This window comes from Schistocerca piceifrons, chromosome X (assembly GCF_021461385.2).
Source record: "Schistocerca piceifrons isolate TAMUIC-IGC-003096 chromosome X, iqSchPice1.1, whole genome shotgun sequence".
Taxonomy (NCBI): Eukaryota; Metazoa; Arthropoda; class Insecta; order Orthoptera; family Acrididae; genus Schistocerca; species Schistocerca piceifrons.
Genome location: NC_060149.1, coordinates 400,124,620 through 400,137,232, shown reverse-complemented (window position 1 = coordinate 400,137,232; position 12,613 = coordinate 400,124,620). Strand labels below are relative to the sequence as shown.

At 39.7% G+C, this 12,613-nt stretch overlaps 1 protein-coding gene across 1 annotated transcript in view; it reads left to right on the top strand.

Annotated features, from left to right (window-relative positions):
• Positions 1-12,613, top strand: part of LOC124721817 (nonsense-mediated mRNA decay factor SMG7-like) — a 199,603-nt gene that overhangs the window by 171,946 nt on the left and 15,044 nt on the right. The gene's annotated exons all lie outside the window — the stretch shown is intronic.

Sequence of the window (12,613 nt, the reverse complement as noted above, 5' to 3'; positions counted from 1 at the left end):
AGTAGATTCAAATGGATGTACGTTGGAGTAGTTATGGAGAGATGGAGAGGCTTGTATAGGACAGACCAGCATGGAGAGTTGTATCAAATCGGACTGTAGACAATGATAAGAACAGTGTTGAAATAAGAATAACAGACTATTTGCTACAATTTCACAAGCCCTATTCTTCTGGTGCTGTTGGGTCCTTTGTTGTGACTTGGCAAGACAGCCAAGTCACAATGAGAGGAAGCCGAAAGGCACGCGTTAAGCTCACGCAGATTGGCGTGAGGTCTGGAACAGTTAAAGGAATTAATAGTAGCAAATAAAGTACGTAGTTGATGTAATACTTAACTTTAATCCACAATTGTAGAACATCTCTCTTGACGGTACATGTTATAACCACCATATAAAATAATATCAAATGCTATGGCGCCTTGCTAGGTCGTAGCAAATGACGTAGCTGAAGGCTATGCTAACTATCGTCTCGGCAAATGAAAGTGTAGTTGTCAGTGAACCATTCCTAGCAACGTCGGCTGTACAACTGGGGCGAGTGCTAGTACGTCTTTCTAGACCTGCCATGTGGTAGCGTTCGGTCTGCAATCACTGACAGTGGCGACACGCGTGTCTGATGTATACTACCGGACCGCGGCCGATTTAAAGGCTACCACCTAGCAAGTGTGGTGTCTGCTCTTTTTCTGATACATTGACAATTCTTTGAGTCTGGATTAATTTTGTCTGTACTTACGGTATGGAGTAGATTATTTAATTCGCATTAAATGAGATGCATGTGATGAGGTGCATGCGAAACTCCAGGGCTGAAATGCACATACGTGTGTGTGTGTGTGTGTGTGTGTGTGTGTGTGTGTGTGTGTGTGTGTGTGTGCGCGTGCGTGTGTGTGTGTGCGTGCCATTATTGCTTCAGCTAACCCAGTGCTAAGTTGTGCTATCATACATCCAAGGGAGCAGCAGTAATATACAATAAATGACAAGCCGGGTGAGAAAAAATTTACAATATGTGTAAGAAAACGACCTATATCCCAAGCTAGTTCCACAATCCCACAATGACGAAGTTGCCTACAAGATGATTATCAATCAAAAAAGCAAATGGCTGGGATCTGATGCAGTTGCTCTGTTTAATGCTTCGAATGGGTCACTACTGTGGTGTAACACTTTTACATGGTAACAGAGTGATATAATGAAAGTTTAGTTTATTATAGTTTAATTAAACAGTGATTTAGCTCATATGATGTGAGTTTATTTTATCATTGTTTAATTAATTAAGATTAAACTGTGATTTTGCCCATATGTACTTAGCTTGATAACATAAAGAAAGTTATTCTTTACATTTGTACAAAGTACTTGTGTTATAAAAAACACCACACCCACTTGAGAGTTAAAGTAGGCAAAAACTCAATGTCTGTTAACAATCCACAAGTGAACATCTTGTTGGGTTGGAAATGGCAATCAGATTGATTTTGAAAGCTAATGCCTCATTACAGTTTTCTATATTTACTAATGTAGGTCGTACAACATTACTTGGTGCCCTTACATTTTGATTACCCTCCATTACTGGAGCTTTCGACAATTCCTGTAGCAATCTTAAATCATCTGTTTGTACCTCATTGGTTGTTGTCAGGTTGGAATTGGTACATCACTCAGTTCCTCATAGGTCCAAGAACACATCGTCCCACAGAGCTCTGTTCTGAGTCGTACACTCTTCACCCCCACCAATGGGCTAGTGACTTCCATCCGACCACTCATCTCCCCTGCACTCTATGTCAATGGCTTTTGCATTTAGTATAGCTGTACTTTGTAACAGGAATTTCTTAACACCCTGTAGAAAAACATCGGGGACTGGCTACTACTCTTCTCAACTACTGCTTCCCTTTAAAGTCCTTCAAAGCCTTGACCAAATGCCAGATCCAAGCTGTCATCAGAAGTTCCTCTACCTGGACCCTCCCCCAGGGACTCCAGTTCTCACCCATGGAAACGTGAGTTGTGCATTTCTGTTGTTGTACAACTGTCCATCCTGATCCAGAACTCTACTTGAATACTCAGTGCTTGGACATTGCTGCTCAGTCTTGATTTTTGGGATTCCTGCTTGATAAAAAATTGATGTGCTTGCCTCCTATTCATTAACTAAAAACTAGGTGCATGTAAAAGCTTAATGCTCATTGCTTCCTTATTCACATCTCAAGGTGTGGGCTTGCACTACTCTGCTCCATATTTACTGGGCCCTGGTCTCATCCCGATTGGACGATGTTCACTAGATTAATGACTAGCAGTACTTCCAGCTTTGAAAATGTATGACTCCAGTCTATCATTGTACAGTAAGACTGGCCACTGACACTTTCTGAACTAGTCCCATAGACAGTTTTCTTGCCAAAATGCCATCTGACATTTTCCTAATCATCTATCGTAACATATTCTTTCAGCATACTAGAAGTATCAACACTCTCACCCTCAGGTGGGACTACCAGTTGTAATGTGCCTCTGCTGCGACTTCCGTCTAACTTACTTAGAATGTGCACCCTTGCGGCGTCTCCCTGTGCATGCTGGATCTGGGGTCCCTTGACCCTAACACTCTTGCCAGCTGTCTCTGTCATCGCTCTTTTCCTCCGTTTTAATTGCTTTTAGATGAAGTTTGCCACCTTTGTCTGGTGCACCATATTTTCTGTTTTAGGGGTAGCACTCTGATGAATAGTGGGTGCTGTTCCCCTCTGTAAAACTTTGACTACAACAGATCAGGGGTGGAGCAGTTGTGGGAGGGAGCTACTCCCCTGGCTTCACCCACTTACTGAGCAGATTATTTCTCTCAACTTGTTTTATTATTGTCAGTCCAACTGATATTCGTTACCTTTCTAGCCTCTCACTTTTACTATTAGAAATCATCCAGCTAGAAGTTATTTTTTAGTTTGTAACTGTGTTTATCCTTAATCAGGTTGGCAGAGGGTCAGTTGGAGGTGGGGTTTCTCTCCCTACAGGTGAGCCTTTGGGGACCATTTATCTGCTCTGACCCATATACTTTTAATTCTCCTTAAATTATTTCTCAGCTCTGGCATCAATATTGTTTTTAGTGCTTTGATTTTAGAACAGTTGTGGCGGATGTCACTAATGCTAGATGAAGTCGGTCTTGACCAGCTGATTGCCTCAGGATGTGCCTTATCAAACAATTCCTTCCTTAAGTTTGTGTCATTAAGGTTCTTTTTCTCCATATTGAATCAGTACCTCAGTGTTATTTGATCTACACATGTAATCTGTAAACATTCTTCTGTAGCACCACATATTGTAAGCTTTTTGTTCTCTTGTTGTCCTGAACTTTTTTATCATCTCTATTTCACTTCTGTACAAAGCTACCACCCTCCAGACTAACGCTTGCAGAAACTGGTTGCTAACACAGAAATTTATATTTGATGCCAACAAATTTCTCTTTTTGAGAAATATTTTTCTTGTTATTGGCACTCTGCGTATTATAGCCTCTTTACTTTTCTCATCTGTTATTTTGCTGCCCAATAGCTAATCTCATTTACTACTTTTCATTGTCTCCATTTCCTAATTTAATTCATTCAGTATTATATGATTTAATTCAACTGTACCTAATCAACATAAGAAAAGTGACTGACACTAGAGCATGACAGGAGTGATGATGCTGGTCCAGACTCATCTGCACACACAAACTGGTTGCAGCAGGAGCAGCTGAATGTTTCCATTCTGGATACATCACATACTGCCCATCGTCATATGGCATTGGATTTCCTTAGCGCTGTGATAATTGCCCTCGTTACTTTTTTGCACATGTTTGCAACTAATGTAGGACATTATGCCATATAAAACAAATATGCCATTCACAGAATGTGAACAATAAAAACAAATCAGTTGTCATGTTACCAGCAGAAAGTGATGTCTGTAAGTAACTGTGGCAACTGGCACTTGAGATAGCAGAGCGATACGACAGCAGTGAACGATCCAGGTATACATTCCATTACCCTTGTTTTTGCTTTGACTGATATTCATCTTGTGTCTCTTTCCAAGACACTATCCATTCTATTCAGCTGCTGTGTCTCTGACAGAATTATTATATCATCACCAAACCTCACTGGTTTAATTTCTCCTCCTGAATTTTAAGCTCCTTCCAAACTTCTCCTTGGTTATCTTTACTGCTTGCTGAATGTGGGTAGACAGGGTGTTTGGAAATTCCAATTACAAACTTCTATGATGTGTAGAGAGGAGTGAGTGCCCAATATTTTTTAATAGGATCTTATGTCCGGAAATCTCCGATTACCGTTCTACGGTGGTTTCAATTCGGATGTGTAACATGTCCACGTCTGCTTCCACTCAAGGTAACCGGTGCTGCATAATTGATCTTCCTACTAAACATATTGGACCCATTCTTGGCAGCTGAATGTCCATCAGGAAATGTTGTTTCAGCATGATGGTGCTCCACCTCACTTCTCATGTGCACTTCAGAGACATCTCAACTGACTACAAGATGAAAGATGGATAGGCCAACGTGGTGCAAGCGCATGGCCGCTGCTATCACCAAATTTAATTCCTGTGGACTGCTTCTTGTGAGGTCATACGCAATGTTTAATTTATGAGACTCCTGTAGAGATGCAGGAAGATCTGCTGTCACGAGTTCTGGACACTGCAATTGAAACTGAAGAGACTTCAGGTGGGATGGAGAGAGTGCAGCAGAACATGCTTCCTAGTTACAGTGTCTGCAACAGTGTTGGTGGTCGCCACATCAAGCCACTATCGTAATGGATCAGTACTATTCTGTACATATAGTATGCTAGGTTCTTTTTTGTTTTAGGAATAATGTAAACACACAGTGTTTAAGAGTTAATACAAGCCAATGTGCTTAGGTGATAAATGGATGTTTTATTATCTTTCTTTTCGAATTGTTACATGATAATTATACTGCATCACGTCTAATTCAGTTTCTCAAGCCGAAGTGGATGAGTTAAACATCTGAATTAAACTGTAGCAGAACAGGAAAGGTGCATTTCTGGACATGGATTCCTATTCAAAATATTATGTACTCATTCCTCTCTACAAGTCCTAGAATTTTCTAACAGGAATTTCTTAACAACCTTTATAAAAACGTCGGGGACTGGCTACTACCCTTCTCAACTACTGCTTCACTTTAAAGTCCTTCAAATCTGATAATTCCATCTTGTTTGTGCAGTTTGTAAGTTTTGGATGACTGTTTGCTCCCTATATTTTATCCCTGCTACCTTCAGGATTTCAAAGAGTGCATTCCAGTCGACATCGTTAGTAGCTTTCTCTAAACCTACAAATGCTATAAACATAGGTTTGCCTCTCTTAAACCCATCTTCTAAGATAAGTCATAGGGCCAGTATTGCCTAACATAGTCTGAAATTAATCCGGAATACAATTTGGGCTTTCCTCAAGGTATTCTTATACCATTTTTTCCATTCTTCTGTAAATAACTCGTGTCAGTATTTTGCAACCATGAATTAACAAAATGATTGTTCTCTGTTATTCACAACGGCCAATACCAGCCTTTTTTGGAATTGGAAGTATTACATTATTCTTTTAGGATGAGTTATTTTGGCTGTCTCATATATCTTGTACACCAAATGAAATAGTTTTGTCATGGCCGGCTCTTCTAAAGATCTCAGTAATTATGGAGGAATGTCACCTGCTTCAGGGCCCTTGATTTAACTTAAATCATTCAGTTCTCTGTCACATTCTTCTCACTGTGTCATGTCTCATATCTCATCTCCATTTACTTCCTCTTCTCTTTCTATAATATTGCCTTTAGTTCATTTCCCTTATAGAGCCTTTCTACATATTTCTTAGACCTTTCAGCTTTCCCCTTCTTTGGTTAGTAATTGGTTTGCCATCTGAGCTGTTGATATTCATACAGCTGTTTCTCTTTCCCTCGAAAGGTCTCTTATAGTTTCTTGTATCTTTCCTATTGTCATCCATGCCTTTTAAAGCCTTTTATTTCTACATCTACATCCACATCCATACTCCGCAAGCCACCTGACGGTGTGTGGCGGAGGGTACCTTGAGTACCTCTATCGGTTCTCCCTTCTATTCCAGTCTCGTATTGTTTGTGGGAAGAAGGATTGTCGGTAATGCTTCTGTGTGGTCTCTAATCTCTCTGATTTTATCCTCATGGTCTCTTCGCGAGATATACGTAGGAGGGAGCAATATACTGCTTGACTCTTCGGTGAAGGTATGTTCTCGAAACTTCAACAAAAGCCCGTACCGAGCTACTGAGCGTCTCTCCTGCAGAGTCCTTCCACTGGAGTTTATCTATCATCTCCATAACGCTTTCGCGATTACTAAATGATCCTGTAACGAAGCGCGCTGCTCTCCGTTGGATCTTCTCTATCTCTTCTATCAACCCTATCTGGTATGGATCCCACACTGCTGAGCAGTATTTCAAGCAGTGGGCAAACAAGTGTACTGTAACCTACTTCCTTTGTTTTCGGATTGCATTTGCTTAGGATTCTTCCAATGAATCTCAGTCTGGCATCTGCTTTACCAACGATCAACTTTATATGTTCATTCCATTTTAAATCACTCCTAATGCGTACTCCCAGATAATTTATGGAATTAACTGCTTCCAGTTGCTGACCTGCAATTTTGTAGCTAAATGATAAGGCATCTATCTTTCTATGTATTCGCAGCACATTACACTTGTCTACATTGAGATTCAATTGCCATTCCCTGCACCATGTGTCAATTCGCTGCAGATCCTCCTGCATTTCAGTACAATTTTCCATTGTTACAACCTCTCGATACACCACAGCATCATCTGCAAAAGCCTCAGTGAACTTCTGATGTCATCCACAAGGTCATTTATGTATATTGTGAGTAGCAATGGTCCTATGACACTCCCCTGCGGCACACCTGAAATCATTCTTACTTCGGAAGACTTCTCTCCATTGAGAATGACATGCTGCGTTCTGTTATCTAGGAACTCTTCAATCCAATCACACAATTGGTCTGATAGTCCATATGCTCTTACTTTGTTCATTAAACGACTGTGGGGAACTGTATCGAACGCCTTGTGGAAGTCAAGAAACATGGCATCTACCTGTGAACCTGTGTCTATGGCCCTCTGAGTCTCGTGGACGAATAGCGCGAGCTGGGCTTCACACGACCGTCTTTTTCGAAACCCATGCTGATTCCTACAGAGTAGATTTCTAGTCTCCAGAAAAGTCATTATACTCTAACATAATACGTGTTCCAAAATTCTACAACTGATCGACGTTAGAGATATAGGTCTATAGTTTTGCACATCTGTTCGACGTCCCTTCTTGAAAACAGGGATGACCTGTGCCCTTTTCCCAATCCTTTGGAATGCTACGCTGTTTTAGAGACCTACGGTACACCGCTGCAAGAAGGGGGGCAAGTTCCTTCGCGTACTCTGTGTAAAATCGAACTGGTATCCCATCAGATCCAGCAGCCTTTCCTTATTTGAGCGATTTTAATTGTTTCTCCATCCCCCTGTCGTCTATTTCGATAGCTACAATTTTGTCATCTGTACGACAATCTAGAGAAGGAACTACAGTGCAGTCTTCCTCTGTGAAACAGCTTTGGAAAAAGACATTTAGTATTTCGGCCTTTAGTCTGTCATCCTCTGTTTCAGTACCATTTTGGTCACAGTGCGTCTGGACATTTTGTTTTGATCCACCTACCGCTTTGACATAAGACCAAAATTTCTTAGGATTTTCTGCCAAATCAGTACATAGAACTTTACTTTCGAATTCATTGAACGCCTCTCGCATAGGCCCTCCTCTCACTACATTTCGCTTCGCGTAATTTTGTTTGTCTGCAACGCTTTGGCTATGTTTATGTTTGCTGTGAAGTTCCGTTTGCTTCCGCAGCAGTTTTCTAACTCGGTTGTTGTACCACGGTGGCTCTTTTCCATCTCTTACGATCTTGCTTGGCACATACTCATCTAACGCATATTGTACGATGGATTTGAACTATGTCCACTGGTCCTCAACACTATCTGTACTTGAGACAAAACTTTTATGTTGAGCCTCAGGTACTCTGTAATCTGCTTTTTGTCACTTTTGCTAAACAGAAAAATCTTCCTACCTTTTTTAATATCTCTATTTACGGCTGAAATCATCGATGCAGTAACCGCTTTATAATCGCTGATTCCCTGTTCTGCGTTAACTGTTTCGAATAGTTCGGGTCTGTTTGTCACCAGAAGGTCTAATATGTTGTCGCCACGAGTCGGTTCTCTGTTTAACTGCTCAAGGTAGTTTTCAGATAAAGCACTTAAAAAAATTTCACTGGATTCTTTGTCCCTGCCACCCGTTACGAACGTTTGAGTCTCCCAGTCTATATCTGGCAAATTAAAATCTCCACCCAGAACTATAATTATGGTGGGGAAATCTACTCGAAATATTTTCCAAAATTAGCCCTCAGGTGCTCAGTCACAGCAGCTGCTGAGCCAGGGGGCCTATAGAGACATCCAATTACCATGTCTGAGCCTGCTTTAACCGTGACCTTCACCCAAATTATTTCACATTTCGGATCTCCGTCAATTTCCTTCAATACTATTGCACTTCTTATTGCTATAAACACGCGTTCCCCTTCACTGTCCAGCCTGTCTCTGCAGTATACATTCCAATCTGAGTTTTAGGATTTCATTACTGTTTACATCTGGTTTCAGCCAACTTTCTGTCCCTAGTACTATATGGGCATTGTGACCATTTATTAATGAGAGCAGTTCTGGGACCTTTCTATAGACGCTCCTGCAGTTTACTATTAGCAATCAAATCATTTCTGCTTAGCCATTTTGAACTTTCTAACTCATTTTTTAGACATCTATACTTCATATTCCTGCTTCATTTGCTGCATTTTTATATTTTCTCCTTTCATCAATTAAATTCAATACCTTTTCATGATAATCCTCTCATGGACCATGGCATTACTCTTGTCAGCTTCCACAGCAGTCAGCTGATATAATTAGGATGAAAACAGCTAGAATTTTATGTTCATGTAACCAACCTCACAGTAATTTGTCACATGCACAAAAGGGGGCCCTGGGGGATATCACTGCAGATAAAAACATTATCGCTCTGCAGACATGTGAGAACTATCATGAAAAAATCAATAATGTTTTGGATCTCACCAATTTTTTTAAAAAATCAGAAGGATCTGACTACAAAGATTGCATATTGTGAATGCTATAGGGTCTCCCACCCACGAATTAGCTAGACACCTTGCCTCATTGCTGCAACTTTTTGTTGGTGAAACAGATAATCACATTAAAAATTTATATCATTTCATTGACAAATTGAAGGAAATGCATGTGGGACAAGGTGATAGCCTTGTTTGTTATGATGGTGTGTCATTATTTAGCACAATTCCAGTAAACAAAGCTATCTTATGTATAGATGATGATTTTCCAGGGGATATTGTGGAGTTATTCAGACACTGCCTCACCATGACCTATTTTCAATACAATAATGATATTTTACAGACAGATTGATAGGATGGCTGTGGGGAGTCCTCTTAGTCGAGCTTTTGCCAATTTGTTTATCGAGAACTTTGAACAACAGGCATTGCACACTGCCAGAAAAAGACCAGCCTGGTGGTAATGCTATGTCGATGATACTTTCACAGTATGGACATGTGGGTCAGAGGAATTTGCTGTCTTCCTAGTACATCTCAACAGTATCAGTCCAAAAATACAATTTACTATGGAAACGAGAATAACGGCCATCTGAATTTCTTGGATGTGTCTGTTATCAACATGGGGATGGTCTGTTGAGCCATAGAGTATACAGAAAAGCCACGTGTACTGACCATTACCTGTATAAAGATTCTAACCACCACCCCAGACAAAAAAGAGGGATGATTAAAACCTTGGTAGATAAGGTGCACAAAATTTGTGAACTGACTGACTTAGAAGATGAGTTTGAACATCTACAGCTGACATTCAAGAAGAATGGTTATTCTAACAAGGAGATAGATAGAATACTTTGCCCTAGGGAGAGAATCAGGACTGTTGAGGAATATAAAATTACTTGTAGTTAGTACTACAAAAAGAATTTTTAACGCCCGTCTTGAACACATGAGAAATTGCTGCCTAGTACATACTGTAAATGTGCCATAACAGAACATATTTACCAAGAGGGTGATCATGAAATAAAATTCACTGAGACGAATGTCATATCGAAAACATAGCATTATCATGTGCGTATTTATATAGAGGTTATTGAGACTTACAAACACCATAATAATTTTAACAGAAAAGAGGAAAGTGGTGAAGCAGACAAAATTTGGATGTCAACATTGCAACATAAGAATGATGATGGATTACTTCAATTGAGAATGTTGGCGATACCAGCGACAGTCTCATAGCCGATGTCACATGATAGACTCTGGTGCCCTGTACACTGCCTATATAATCAACACTCCCTTGAGTTCTAGTTGCAGTTCGCCATTTTACGTCCAAAGATGTCTCCTGCAGTCAGAGAGGAAATGTTACGAGAATGTTTTATACATGGGCCACAGCCTAATAGCCCTGAAGTTTTAAATGATGGACTTATTGACAAATAGCAAACACGGATTCAGAAAATATTGTTCTTGTGAAACACAACTAGCTCATTATTGTCATTAAGTCGTGAGTGCTGTCAACAATTGACATCCAATTGACTCCATATTTTTACATTTCCAGAAGATTTTTGACACCATTCCTGAGGTAACTTCTAACCAAATTGCATGCGTACAGAATATCAACTCAGTTTTGAGACTGGATTCGTGATATACTGTCAGAAAGGTCAAAGTTCATAGTAATTTACAGAAAGTCATTGAGTGAAACAGAAGAAATATCTGGTTTTCCCCAATGAAATGTTTAGGTGCTCTGCTGTTACTGATCAACATAAAAGATGTAGGAGGCAATCTGATCAGCCCTCTTAGATTGTTTACAAAACGTTAAAAGACAAGCCTCAGATGATCAAAATGGTTTAGAGAAGATATCTGTGTGGTGCAAAAAAGTAGCAATTGTCTCTAAATAATGAAAATGGTGAAGTCATCTACATGAGTATTTAAAGGAATCCACTAAGTTTCGGTTACACAATAAATCACACAAATCTAGAAGTTGTAAAGTTAACTAAGTACTTAGGGATTATAGTTATTCGTAACTTAAATTGGAATGATCACATAGATAATTTTGTGTGGAATGCAAACCAAAGACTGCAATTTATTGACAGACACTTAGGGAATGTAACAGATCTTACTAAAGGGATTGCTTACAATACACTTGTCAACCGTCTTCTGGAGTACTGTTGTGTGGTGTGGGATCCACGTCAGATAGGATTGATGGAGGAATCGAAAAAGTTCAAAGAAGGGCTCATTTTGTATTATCACGAAACAGGGGAGGGTGTGCCACAGATATGATACATGAATTGAGGTGGCAGTCATTAAAACAAAGCCTCTTTTTTAAAATAAATAAATAAGAGAATTCAGAGCTCGCGTGGAAAGATTTGAGTGTTCGTTTTTAATATATGTATAAGGCACACACATTCTTTACATATATATGTGCCATACAAACACAAAAGGAAAAAATCTGTGCACAAACCACAACTAAGGTATCACCTACTTGGAAATGTATTACAATCCAAATGCCTGATAGGTGCAATGAACGGCTTGAAAATTCCATGTTAAGTCACAAAAAATCTAATAATACATGAATGTAATGAAATTAAAGTGCATAAGTCCTCATTCATTCCTGTAACAAAGTACAAGAAGTCAAAACCAACCAAAAGCCTGAAGTAGTTCAGTACATAAGCCCTCCTTGACTCCTGTATTGAAGAAAGAATCAGTATAATAGTTAGAAGTGCATGCAAAATCACAGTCATTTGCCGGACAACAAAACAACATAAAGATATTCGTAATGTAATCATATAACAATTAAATTACTAATGTATAAAACACAAAGGGGGGGGGGGGGGAGGGAGGAGAGATGTTCACAGGCAACCAGTACTAAAAATAATACTGAGAGTGATTGTGATTATATGCACAATATACCAAGGTAATTTTTAAGCCTTCTGTATAATTGTGTGAATAGAATGTCCATTAATACAGATGTAGGAGGTCATATCAGTTGTGTGTGCCATCCAGAGATTGAGCTGTACAGAAGTTCCCCCTTCCTTGAAGTAAGAATAGCGTGTAAGTACAAAGGGCATGGAGGGGGTTATAACATAGCTGTAAAATAATAAATGTTACAAAGTACCAAACAACAGTTGCTGAAGCCTAACAGATACCTTATATCTTATACAGCTATTTATTACACAGCTGCCCCCCCCCCCCCCACACACACACACACACACACACACACTTACTTACTTTAGCCCTACAACAGTTGCTGAAGCCTAACAGATACCTTATATCTTATACACTATTTATTACACAGCTGCCCCCCCCCCCCCCCCCACACACACACACACACACACACACACTTACTTACTTACTTTAGCCCTTTGTGCTAACATGTTATTCTTACTGAAGTAAGTTATTTTCTACAAGTATGAATTTGTGTGTGGCTAGATATCTAGTTGACACATACAACTGATATGACCTCCAGCATTAGTACTTGACTTTCTGTTCACACATTTGTACAAAAATCCAT